Genomic DNA, 13,113 nt, shown 5'->3' with positions numbered 1-13,113 from the left:
GTAAGATTTTTTAACATTGACGATTTTGATGATAATTGAGATGCGAGTGAAGTAAGAGCGTCTACTTCATTATTCCAGTGAATCATCTTCCTGAAGCTACTCGATTGGTTGACCATTAATAATTGTTACTAGCAATCCTCTCAATGATTTCATAGGCCTCATTATAAGACTTAGAAAGGAGAACACCATTAGCAGAAGTGTTCACTACCATCCTCGTGTGAGCATTAAGACCATTATAAAATGTCTCAAGTTGTATGCAATGTGGGATTCCGTGATGAGGGCAGTTCGGTAATAATTCTTTGTACCTTTGCCATGCCTCATACAATGACTCATCATTCATTTTTTGGAAAGCAGTGATCTTGTTCCTCAACTTAGCATTCTTGCTAGGTGGGAAATACTTCATAAGGAGATTTTCTGCTAACTTTTTCCATGTTGAAATTGAGTTTGGTGGTAATGAGTTCAACCAAGCTTGAGCTTTGTCCCTTAGTGAATATGGGAACAACTTTAATTGTAATGCATCTTCGGGTACTCCGGCTAACTTGAAAGAATCGCTCACCTCCATAAACATTCTTAAGTGTAGGTGAGGCTCTTCAGTAGACATTCCACTAAATTGGCCCACTGTCTGAAGTATTTGAAACATGACTTGCTTCAACTCAAACTGTTGTACCTCAATTTCGGGTCTCCTAATACCCGAATTAAGATCATGAAATACTGGCACGGCATACTGTGTCAAAGCTCTATCCCTATCATCAACAATAAGGATAGGATTTTGAGCAAGGTTTGCTCTGTTTCCTTGATTCAGATTTTTGAAGTTCATCTCTTCAGTCCTTCTCTAACTTGCTTGTCTTCTTCGCTGTCGAAAAGTTCATTCAATCTCAGGGTCTACAGGGAATAAATCGATGATTCGATCAATACTCATAAACACTTGAAATAATCATAGAAAAATTAACTAAGTTAAAATTTGAAGACAAAAATAAACCAAAATGCAAAACTAACAACTTCACAAATAATGACTTTTTTTAAAACACAGTCCCCAGCAACGGCGCCAAAAACTTGGAATGACGAAAATGCGAAAGTGTACACAATCGCAACAAGTAATAAAGTGACAAGTAAATGTCGAGTTATCATACCCACACGGACTATGAAAAGAATTATTTATGAATCTATTTAAAACAATTTGGTGAAGAAAAATACTTTGTTTGAAGAGGGTGATTAAAAACTAAGATTTTACACTAAGTAAACTAAATAAATAAATCTCAAATGCACGATTTCAAAATATGATTTTAATTAAGATGTCATAATTGTGGTAGATTAATTACATTTCTTAACTTAGAATTATTAAACTCGTGTTTATATTGTTACGAATAAGTTCACGGCAACTCGGTAATTTGCTAACTTATGAACACACTCACCTACCAAAATCCATTTATCTATTGACTATATCCCTATGTCAATTCAACCGATTAAACAAATCTTAATAGGCACATATGTTATTGCACATACATACTTATTAAATCGAAATAATCTCTTGTACATATTCCTATGTCAATTCAAAAAATTAACTCGATTTAATAAGCACATAAAAGACTATGTGAGGTAACAAAGCATCCTTACCTTGAAACAGTTTAATCACAATCATCCTGCAAGTTATGCAAGGCAAATGTATCGTCAGATACCGTTGCTAATCTAACCCTCAGCTACCTTAGATGATTAAACATGCACTAATTAAGAACTGTGTCCATTAGTTACAATTTCAATCCGTTTAAATAATTAATTCATTAGTTCCCTAAAAATTGTAATGGAAGAATAATTTAGTCATGATTTTACTTAATCAAGCATCTTACCGAGGACTTTAACAACATAAACACAATTTCAATAATTTTAACAAACGAAATGCAATCAACCTAACACGAATTAAATTCAAGCTAAATTGATTAAATTAACCATTCCAACAACATAAATATTCATAGATATGTCCAGCATAACAATAATAGAAATTAAAGAGACAGGGAACAAGAATCAAATCTGGTGTTTTTCCGTGGCTTGACTAGTTGCTCCATTCTTTCTTCTTCGCTGTCCTCGTTGACCAAGGCTGCTATGAACACTTAATTGCATCTCCAAATAGTTGATGAATGGCCCTTTCCCAAGAGGAGAAATTGGCAAGAAAGCAAGGGAATTTTGGAATGGAAAAGAAGAGAGAAAGTGGAGAGAATAGAAGAAAGATGTGAATGCTTGAGGTGTGTTTTTCAAATGACCAGCCTAAAGGGGGTTTTATAGCTAAGGAGGGCTGCTAAAAATAGCTAAAATTATCAGTCAAAGAGCCCTCCCTTGGTCGACCACACATGTGACAAGGTTGATAGTTTCAACTTTGCTAACTTAGGCTTGGGGAAAATCTATAAAGCCACCAATTGTTGAGGGGTTTGAATGCAACTTGAACCAGTCTTCAAGGGCCTCTTTGCAAGCTTAAATAATTAGCTAATAAGCTGATTTGGGTCAGCTCTTGGGACAGTTTTTGGGCTGTCCATTTCTTGGTCGGTTTAGTTCAACTAGACCACTTTTTCATAATTAATTAATAATAATTTATTAACCCAAATTAAATTGGATATAAATTAAAATTACTTATATTATGAATTAATACATATAATTTTGGACCACCGCCTCAATACTTCAAATTGCATCTCGGTTTTGCGCTTCTAGTAGTGTCTGCTAAGCCATTTTTCGCCCTTTGTGCAAATTTGTCAAAAAAAACCGAAATTCATCAAAATTAATTAGAAAATTAACTAAAATTCAACATGTTCATATTTTAAGTGCACTTTAATTATTTTGTAAAAATTCATTATTTTTTCGACAAGAATTTTATCGAAACTGTATAATTTTAAGTTAAAAAGGGTATGTAAAAATGTGTAAATTTATGTGTTTCCAGTAAGACCATATCTGGGATATGGCATCGATATGAGACTTCGTGTAAAACCATGTCTAGGAAATTGACATCGATATGTGATTTCATGTAAGACCATGTCTGGGACATTGGCATCGATATGTGATTTCATGTAAGACCATGGCTGGGCTATTGGCATCGATACAAGATTACATGTAAGGCCATATCTGGGATATGGCATTGTTACGGTACTATGTGTACGAGATCCCCGAGTATCCTTTGGTATTCCAACTGGTTCAACCGAAAAAATGGATGAAACATGGTTATAAATGATGGTACAACGAAAGCAAGGTATTCGTGACAAAAATCAACAAGTAAGTGAAAATTGAGAATGAAAGTACGATCGAGTTAAGCAAGACAGGTACATACAGAACCTATGTGAGAGTCGAATGAAGGTGAATTGATGAGTTCATACCGTATCATGTATATGAAATGTGAAAGATATGTGTTTAGATATATACCAAAATATGATCATTTGGCTATATGGAAGTATAAATTGAATGTTATATGAGAATTAAATTGATTAAACTTGTGAAAGCTAAGGATAGCTATGTGAGTGATTATAAGATTGAATTGTGAGATCATATGAATTGAGTTATACTTTATGTAATTACTTGAAATGTGTTTAGTTGCTAAGATGATTTTATTAGCCGTACGAACTTACTAAGTTTTATAATTTACTTTGTGTTATTTTTTTCTATGTTTATAGTATTTCGAAGGCTCGCTCAGGTTAGAAGTCATCGGAGATCCCATCACAATATCCAACTATTGTTTCGGTACTTAAAAGATTTTTAATTTTGGTTATGTGGCATGTATAGGTTAGTTGGTTTATTAAGTGTATAAGCGATTTTGGCTACTGGTGCCTATATGTTTGAAATGTATTGAGCCATGAGATTTGACTTGTTTATAATGTGAGGTTTGATATGTAGATGGCCTTATAATTGGTATGTGATTGTGGTTATATGGTAAGCTTCAGTAAAGTTATTGATACATTAGTGGAAGTGTCCAAATTGATATTCACAATTGATGAATAATGGTATTTATGCATTTGTATATATTGGTATTGAGAGGTTAGGTTGCAATTGAGATGATGAAAAAGGAATGGAGTATTTTAGGTCTAAAAGACATTGATTTACATGCCTTGTTAAATTGGTTTAAATGATGATTGTTTGGCTAAATAATAAATCATATTGATTTTTTATTTTTGTGGTTAGGCAAAAGTTTGTGTATGAATAGATGAAATGGTTGAATTGGTATGGCATGTTTGATGCATGAATTCACAATGTTTAAGCTACCTATTGTGTATAAAAATGGTATATTTTGTGCTTGTGTAGGATTGACCCTTATGGGTGGTGAATTATCCTTGCAAACGGCCTATATTCGTCCACACGGCTGTTCACACGGGCATGTGACGTCTGTTACTTAGAAAATTCTTAAAGCTTCGAAAATTTTTATGTGTAACCAGTTTAGTCACAAACCTTCTTAAAAGCATGTTTTAGATCTCGTAGACCTATTTAAGGGACAATTTGATTATGAATGAATGTGATATGATGATACATGATCAATGTATATGAAATGTTTGTATAATGATGTGAATTGTTCAGTAATGCCTCTTAACCCTAGTCCGGTGAAGGATATGGGTTAGGGGTGTTACGGGCATTCTACTAGCCTTTATAGGCGTACTATGATTTGGCCTTTATGGCGTATTCAGATATAGCCCTTCTGGCATTCTGTTAGCCTTTGTGGCATCTGATATGGCCTTTGTGGCATTATGTTAGCCTTTATGGCATTTGATATGGCTTTTGTAGCATTCTGCTAGCCCTTGTGGTGTAATCTGTATGTCGCCTTTCTGGCATATTCTGTCTGGCCCTAATGGTGTACTATGGTAAGTCTGTATCAAGAATATGATCTATCTGAAACTTTAGTATGTTAATTTTGTGATAAATACGAATAATTCTTAAACAAAGTATGATTCAACATGTTCAATGAGAGTATCTGTTGTGGTTATCTGCCAATCCAGTATATGGGCATATTTGGTACAAGATTTCGTCAATTCGAGTTACAACTGCTATGGTAGAATTCTGAGCTATCTGACACCTCTGTTTAGAATAATGTCTTATTCTAAATTTTGTTAGAATACATATTGTTTGATATTTGATATCTTGTGTTTGTTAAAAAGATGTGTATATTTTTTCTTAACAATTTGGAGAAACTCTCATTAGTATGGTTATGACTTGGGATGAATCAAGGTTCAGTTTAAATTATGCTTTGATTTATCAAGCTTAGCAAAGGTATTCATCAAAAGTATGATTAGTAAAGGTATCCGCCAAAAGTATGATAAGTAAGAGGTATCCATCAAGAATAGTGCTTGCGATTAACTATTCGAGAATAACTGTTGAAAGTTGTTTGAAGGAAACAGAAAAGTGTGGTGTTCGAATGTCGAGACCTAGAGCCAGCAAAATAGTTGAATGAATGAGGATATGATATGAATGATGTGGGGTCTGTAAGTATGAAAGCATACAACTACAAATGGAGAGGTGTTCACCAAAGATAGATACAAGAAGGTCAAATTATTCAAGATGAAGAACTTCATGAAATGTTAAAAAGGTAAGTGGTGTTTATTGTAATACCCCGAAAATTACTACACTAAGAAAGTAAGATAATATTCTTAATATAGTAAAATAAGGAAATAAAGTGATAAAAAGGGTAATTTTGAGTTATGTCAGCATTAAGAACTAAATTATGACATATTAATTCAAGAAATGATTAAATCGTAAAAGTGAGAAAAGTTTTGTTGCCTAAGGGTAAATACTTAAAATTTGAGGGGTTAAAGTGAAAATAAGAAAAAGTTGAAGGACCGATAGTGCAAATATTTTAAGGTTGGAATAATCTAGAAACTAAGGAAAATAGAAGAATTAGGACCAAATTGAATATGTGAAGAATTATGAGGGACTAAATCGTAATTTTACCAAATTAAGTAATGACTCAATGATGGAATTTTAAAAGATCAAAAAGGGAAAAATGGTCATTTAGAAGAGAGAGAAATCTAGAAGATAATGATGATGTTAGAGATATTTTAGATAAGTTAAATAAATAAATATTAGTTTATTAATATTTTAATTTGATTTTTAAATGATATTTTATTATTTTATTATTTAGTATATATAAGTGGAAAGAAAGATGAAAAGAAACCAACCCACCATCTTTTCCATACACTTCACATTAGAAGAGAAGAGAAGAAAGAAAGTTTTGCTTTCTTTACAATTTGGTCCTTCCACCAAAAAAATTTCACCATTTTCAATTAGAAATCAAAAGAATTTCCATAGCCATCAAGAGAGAAAGATAATAAGGAGACTATGGGGAGCTAGAATATCAAGTTGGATTCAAGAAATTGAAGCTGGAGGAGAGAGAAAATCAAGTTAAAGGTTGAAATCAATAGGACAAGGTAAGAACATTGAGATTTCAATATAATTTTAAGTTTGATATTATTGAAATAGCATGGAAAAGATGTTATAGTAGAGTTTTCTTATATAAAGTCTTATGTTCTTGATATATTAGTGAAGAAAAATAAGTGAAAGTGATGGGAAATATTATAGAGAAAGGGAATAAGGAAGTTATAAACTTAGTAATTAACATTTTGCACTAAAACAGTTTTGGGCAGCAGCAGTAGGTTAAATTTGAAAAATCACCATAAATTGTGGAAATTAAATTAGAGGATGAAAAAAATATGGAATTAACTCTTACTGAGTCTAGTTTCTCATAGAACAAACGGTGTAGGTAATGGAATTGTAAATCATGAGATATAATAGATTTTTTGAGACAAGATCAGAATGATTTCGGGTTCCCTGTTCTGACTTTGGAAAATCATAAAAAATTGTACAAAAATAATTATGGGTTACAATTTATATGTTGAAAATTATTAAAGAGTCTCTTTTCAATATAAACAAATTCGGATATCATCCGAATTCTGTACAAGGATATAATTAAGTTTTAGTGAAGAAGAGTCGGAACTATCAGACAGCAGAACAGAGGTGACTTTAAAGAATAAACTGTACTTATTGGCTAAACCAAAAATTCTGAAAATTTTATGGTAAGAATATGTGTGATTCTAGTTTCATGGGAAATTAGCGGATCCTAATTTGGAGTTCTGTAGCTCAAGATAAAAATAATTTAGTGGCTATGACTCAAATGGACAATTTTGAATAAATTTACAAGTAAATAGTAAAATCATAGATAATGTTACTTATAAGCATATTATATAAATTAAGGATGTGGAATGGAGAGAAGGAGGAGGAAAATATATATATATGAATATTCAGCTAGCATGGATAATTTGCACGTTTTAGGCTCGGGGAGTAAATTGAATACAAGTAAAACTTTAAGGGTAAATTTGTAAAAATGTCAAAAAGTGACCAAATTGCATGAAATGAATTGTTTTATTATTTAAATTAGTAAATTGAATGAAATATTAATTTAGATCAAGATTGGGTGGAAATTTGAGAAAATAGAAAATTTCTAAAATGTCCTTGAATTTTGGTATTTCGCAATTTAGCTTTGGTAAGTTCGTATGAACTATATTCGTATAATTTTAATTGAAGTGAATGCTATTTGGTAATGAATATTATATGTGTGTGTGTGTGTTTTATTATTGGAATTGAATTATTATTGGTAATATGTATAATTATTTGATGCATTGAAATGATTATCGAAAGCTCGATTGAGTTGGAAGCTTGTTGGAGATATATCACATTATCCATTGGTTCTATCAATAATTTTGGATGATTTGATTCTGGTTATAATGGCATGTACAAGTGAAATTGGTTAACGTTAGCTCATTAATGTTTTATTTTGATTGGTTATAAATATGAATGCTTGATCAAAAGAAACGTCTGAAAATTAATTAGTAAACTCTGGTAATGCTCTAAAACCCTATTCTAGCGATAGATACAGGTTAGGGGTGTTACATTCATAACTCACTAAGTTCCTTTCTACTTACTCGCGTTATGTCTTTGTTTCAGGTATTGGCGTGTCAAAGTAAGTACTTGAGGAGATGATGCCTGGAATGTGCTAGATAAGTAGCATAAGAGGGCTACTAGTCTTACAGTAGACATGTAGAAAGAGTTTATGTTTAGAAAGACTACGCCTTAGAGCCCGTCTCTTTGTAACTTATTGTAACAACCCGGTTTTGACCCTAATCGGAATAGTGGTTTTGGGACCACAAATCCGAATCAGAAAAATATTTTAATATTATTTTTGGTGTCTATTATATGTTAAGTTATAGGTGTGAAAAATTCGTGTGGAAATTTAATCGTTTGAATGTTCAATTTGATAAAAAGGGTTTAATTGCGTAAAATGAAAATTTAGGGGTTAAATCTAAAAATACCTAATTGATGTTGTCTTTTAAAAATGGGGGTCTTAAATGTCAATTAGACCATTTGAAATGATAGTGGGTGGCTATGGACAATTATATCCTTATGTTATATGAAATACAAATTATTTATTAAAGGTTAATAAGGTAAATAAATAAAACAAACTAATATATGTTAATTAAAAACAAAGAAAAATTCAAGGTTATCATCTTCTTCCCTAGTTGAAAGTAAACAAAAGAAAAAGAAAGAAAACCTAGCTACATTCGGTCATATAAAAGCTTGATTGAGGTTAGTACTTTGTTCGGTTTTTAATAATTTTTACGTTTTTGAGATCGTTGCTTTGTGTCCTTCAAAACCCATGCTTTAATTTTGTGAATTGTTGATGATTTTGAAATGTGCCATTGATGAATGCTTGGACTTTGTGATAGTTGATGATGAAAAATGAAAGATATGTGATAGATTAATATGTTTTGTATTGGAATTTTTAGTGAAATTGAGTAAATAGGGCTAAATTGTGAAATTAAATTTTTAGGGGACTAAAATGTGAAATAAATGCAATGTGTGGACTTGTATGAGAACCATGAATATTCGGCCCTTGTGTGGTATGGGCAAATTTTGTGTAAATTGTGTTTTATGCAATAGGGAGTAAATTGCAAAAAGTGTAAATATTAGGGGCAAAATAGTAAATTTCCAAATTATGTGTTTTTGGACTAAATTGAATGTGTTAATAAATAAATTATCTTATTTTGAATATATTTAGATCGAGAACCAAAGAAATCGGAGTTAGATCGGGGAAAAGCCAAATTAGTCGAATAATCGTCCGACTTCGATTTTCCATCGTCCGAGGTAAGTCTACTAGTTATTTAACGTATTTAAATCAGTATATATGTATGTATATCTATTTTATTTTGTTGATCTATAATTAAAAATAATTTGATTGAATAAGTTTGAAATATAAATGGTATATATGTATATACCATATTGAATATATGAATATATGTCTATATAAGTCTTTGAATTAATTGTAAGTACGAATGGTATATAGAAAATATTTATACATTGTTTGAATATTAAACATGTATCAATATGTTTATGTTATTGAAAATATTTGATGATATGAGGATTATAAATGTAAACACAAAATTGAATATATATGTACATTCATGTATAATCTTTGAGTTTGATTAAAAGTATGTATATTGCATTTGCATAGATAATTTGAATAAGTATATATATATGTGTGAGTTGAAACATATACGTATATATGTTTGAATAGGTTTTGAACATATTTCAAGGTGTGAATGTTAAATATATATATGGGTAGTCTTGCATATGTACGGATATACATGTAAAAGTTATTTTGAATAGGTGGATATATATATATAAATATATATATATGTTAAGTTCTTGTATTGAATTTAGTTAAGTAATAATATATAAATATATATGTGTGTTTATAAATTTATAAGTGTTTGAATTGAATTGAAGACATGATTTATAAACTTTTAATTGATTGGACATGAACTACAATGAACATGTGTTTGTTATAAAGAATTATTTGAGGAAATATTTTGTATATGTGAAATTGAAATTTGTGATCTGAATCAGGCTATAAGCCTAGCAGGCTAAGTGCCGGTGATCTGAATCAAAGGAATAAAGTTATTAGCTTAGATTATTTTAATATGTTCGAATGTGAAATATATATTATTTAAGTATAATGGAAGTTAAATATGATAATGGTAGTAGTTGAATCTATAATATAAAGATATATATATAAATGTATTCGGTTGAATCATTGAATTATCAAGTTTGGAGTTGGTGATCTGAATCAGGCTATAAGCCTAGCAGGCTAAGTGCCGGTGATCTGAATCAGGCTATAAGCCTAGTAGGCTAAATGCCGGTGATATGAATCAAGTTATAAACCTAGCAGGCTAAGTGCCGGTGATCTGAATATGTTAAATTAAGTGATTATATGCATTTGATATATATATATAAATATAAATGATTTTGGTTTATTTTAACTTAATGATGGAATAAGTATAAGTATATATATATGAATTTTTGCTCATGATTTACTAAGCTTAAATAGCTTAACGTGTGTTGTATTTGTTTACCTCTGATTTATAGATTTTGAAGTCACGTTACGAGCTCGGGGATCGTCAGCATAGTCTATCACACTATCGACCGTCTTTGATATTTTATATATTTTGAATTCGAACCTATGACATGTATAGTCTAGTTAATATGTTTAATTTTGGGATATGTAAATATGAGCCATGCGAAAATGGCTTACTTTGTTTTGACCTATTTTGGTGTCTATGCATATAGTTTTAAAGGTCATTAAAATGGAGATTTTAATTATACATATTTGATTTTAGTATAAGCTATGATAGATAAGTAAGTGTTATTTAATCTGTTGAACTCCATACTTTAAAATTTTATTTAGTTTGATGTTCATTCATTATTGCTTTCGATGTATATATAAAAAAATTGAAGTTAACTTACATGTTGTTCAGGTTTGTCTTGTATGAGGGAGTTAAAGTTGAACTTAAGACAAGTTATTAGCTAATTAATATGTCTTTGTTATATTATGAAGCATTGACTGTCCAAATTAGGGCATAATTATGGTATTTAGATAATTAATATGCTAAGGTTGTGATGTGAATCATTGGTTGTCTGATTTAAGACACTTATTGTATTTTAGTTGTTAAATGTTGCCGTTAGGAGGAGGATTATTGCTGTCCAAAAGTGGCATTGTTGTGTCTATTATTGTTTTAATATCTGGTCCAATTTTGTAAATAAATTGTTGACTAATTTTGGTAATAATAATTTTGGGTCGGATTTTGATTGGTAATGCCTCGTAACTCTAATCCGGCGACGGACTCGGGTCGGGGTGTTACACTTATAAGTTGTATTAAAATTTTAACAAGACATATACACTATGTTATGTGCAAATCCTTTCCTTTGTTCTTTAAATATGGAGTTTTAATAAATTTAATGAGTAATGTCTTTAAGAAAGAGTTTTGTCAACTGTTTTGAGAATTTCATTAAGTTTTCTATGAAATAAGACTCAGTTCGGGTGATGGGTGTTACAAGTTGGTATCAGAGCCTAATTTATCCCAACCTTCACAAGCTTCACAATCGGACTTAGAGAACTAGGTGATGAGTGATGGGTGTAAGTCGCTTCACAAGCTTCTTTCTCACTATAAGTAGCTTAACCTTCATCTCCCCTAGTTCATACAGTTCGTACAATTTATAATTATAGAAACTCGTTTTACATACAAGGAAGTAGGATGAGTAGTAAAGAAATACAAGAGAAAAATAGCAAGGCACGACACACGTCATATTTATAAAATTACAACATTTTTAAATTATAAATTAAATGGGCTATCGGGTTATAACCATGCATTTCAAACACCGTGCATATCAACCACAGTAAACAATATAATATATATATTTATTCAGTTGGTTGTTAATGAGAATTACAAAATTTTTCGTACAATTAAAGCCTCTTGCGGTGGCACACCCCGGCGAAAATTATGAAACTACACTCAGATCTCTATGGGAAAAACATCACCAATTGTAAATTTTTTATCAAAATAGAATATTTTTTGAACTTTCGATCTATGAATCTTCTTACTATAACAACTTTTGTTCCTAATTTTTGAATGTTATTAGCAAGTTAAGTATTAACTTCAAATAACGAAAACCCCATTGCCCCAAGACTGATTTGTTAACACTTAACAATTATTTTATATATAAAATCCAGTAGACATCAAAATCAATGATTAACAATTAATCAGTGCTTGGGTGAACATATAATCACATAGGTTTAACAGATTACATACACATTTTATTAAACATATTGCATGTATCAAATAAACATAAAACAGAACAAGTAAATTAGATTAAACAACATAAATCTCATACAATCACGTCAACTAATAAATTTAATCCTGAATTTGTATCATACAAGTGGCTCTGATACTATTGTTGGATCGTCGGTATGCCCCGTGGTGCAGTGAAAAAATTATTTCAGCGATCACCAACTAATGATCTATGTACGAGGAACGAATCAAGTTGAAAAGAAGTTGAAGATATACCTTTAGAGATTTGATTTCCTTTGAGGTGTCGATTCCAAGCCACAGTAGAATCGTTTAGGCCTCTACGTGGTCTACCCATATCACATCCCAAAATTTGGGTTACTAGAAATCGGGCCCAAATTCACAATTTTTGAAGGGGGCCAAAGAGGACAAACCACAATAGAATATTGTAAAAGCTAATACTGGAGGTTCTATTGGATCAACGAGAAATTTTTATTTGTAATTATTGTAATAAGCGCCATTCAAAGGAGTGTTGGAAAAGTCAGGAACATGCCTGAGAAGTGGGTCCATTAAGTATCGTGTTAAAGATTGTTCACGTCATTCTTTTAGTTAAATGCAAGCTTCAACTCAGAAACGGTATCAGAGATTAGTTTATGTTTCTAGGTGTCGAGAGTATTGAGACACATCTAACATCAATGAAGGTACTTTTACCATCCATTCTAATTGTGTATTGCACTAATTTAGGATTGGTTTTACCTAAAAGTTTGTTGTTAATAGTGTATATGTGAAATTGAGAATTTGGGAATGATGAAATCATTAGTGATATTTCCCTAGATAGTCCCTTGAGACAATTCATGTAAGTAAATAGGAAATCCATTGGAGATTTAAGGTGAATTATTGGAACTACATTGGAATCAGAGTTGCACAGCGGAAGCATGATGGTCGATTTGGAAAGAAGAGTTATGAATTTTATGGATAAGTT

At 31.1% G+C, this 13,113-nt stretch overlaps 1 non-coding gene across 1 annotated transcript; it reads left to right on the top strand.

Moving 5' to 3' along the window:
- The first annotated feature begins 266 nt into the window (after positions 1-266).
- On the top strand, positions 267-373 carry LOC128032910 (small nucleolar RNA R71). Its single transcript, XR_008189255.1, has one exon. It is a non-coding gene; the product is annotated as a small nucleolar RNA R71 (small nucleolar RNA).
- Positions 374-13,113: the final 12,740 nt, after the last annotated feature.

The sequence above is a fragment of the Gossypium raimondii genome, chromosome 1 (genome assembly GCF_025698545.1).
Source record: "Gossypium raimondii isolate GPD5lz chromosome 1, ASM2569854v1, whole genome shotgun sequence".
Taxonomy (NCBI): domain Eukaryota; kingdom Viridiplantae; phylum Streptophyta; class Magnoliopsida; order Malvales; family Malvaceae; genus Gossypium; species Gossypium raimondii.
This window is presented reverse-complemented; position numbering and strand designations above follow the sequence as displayed.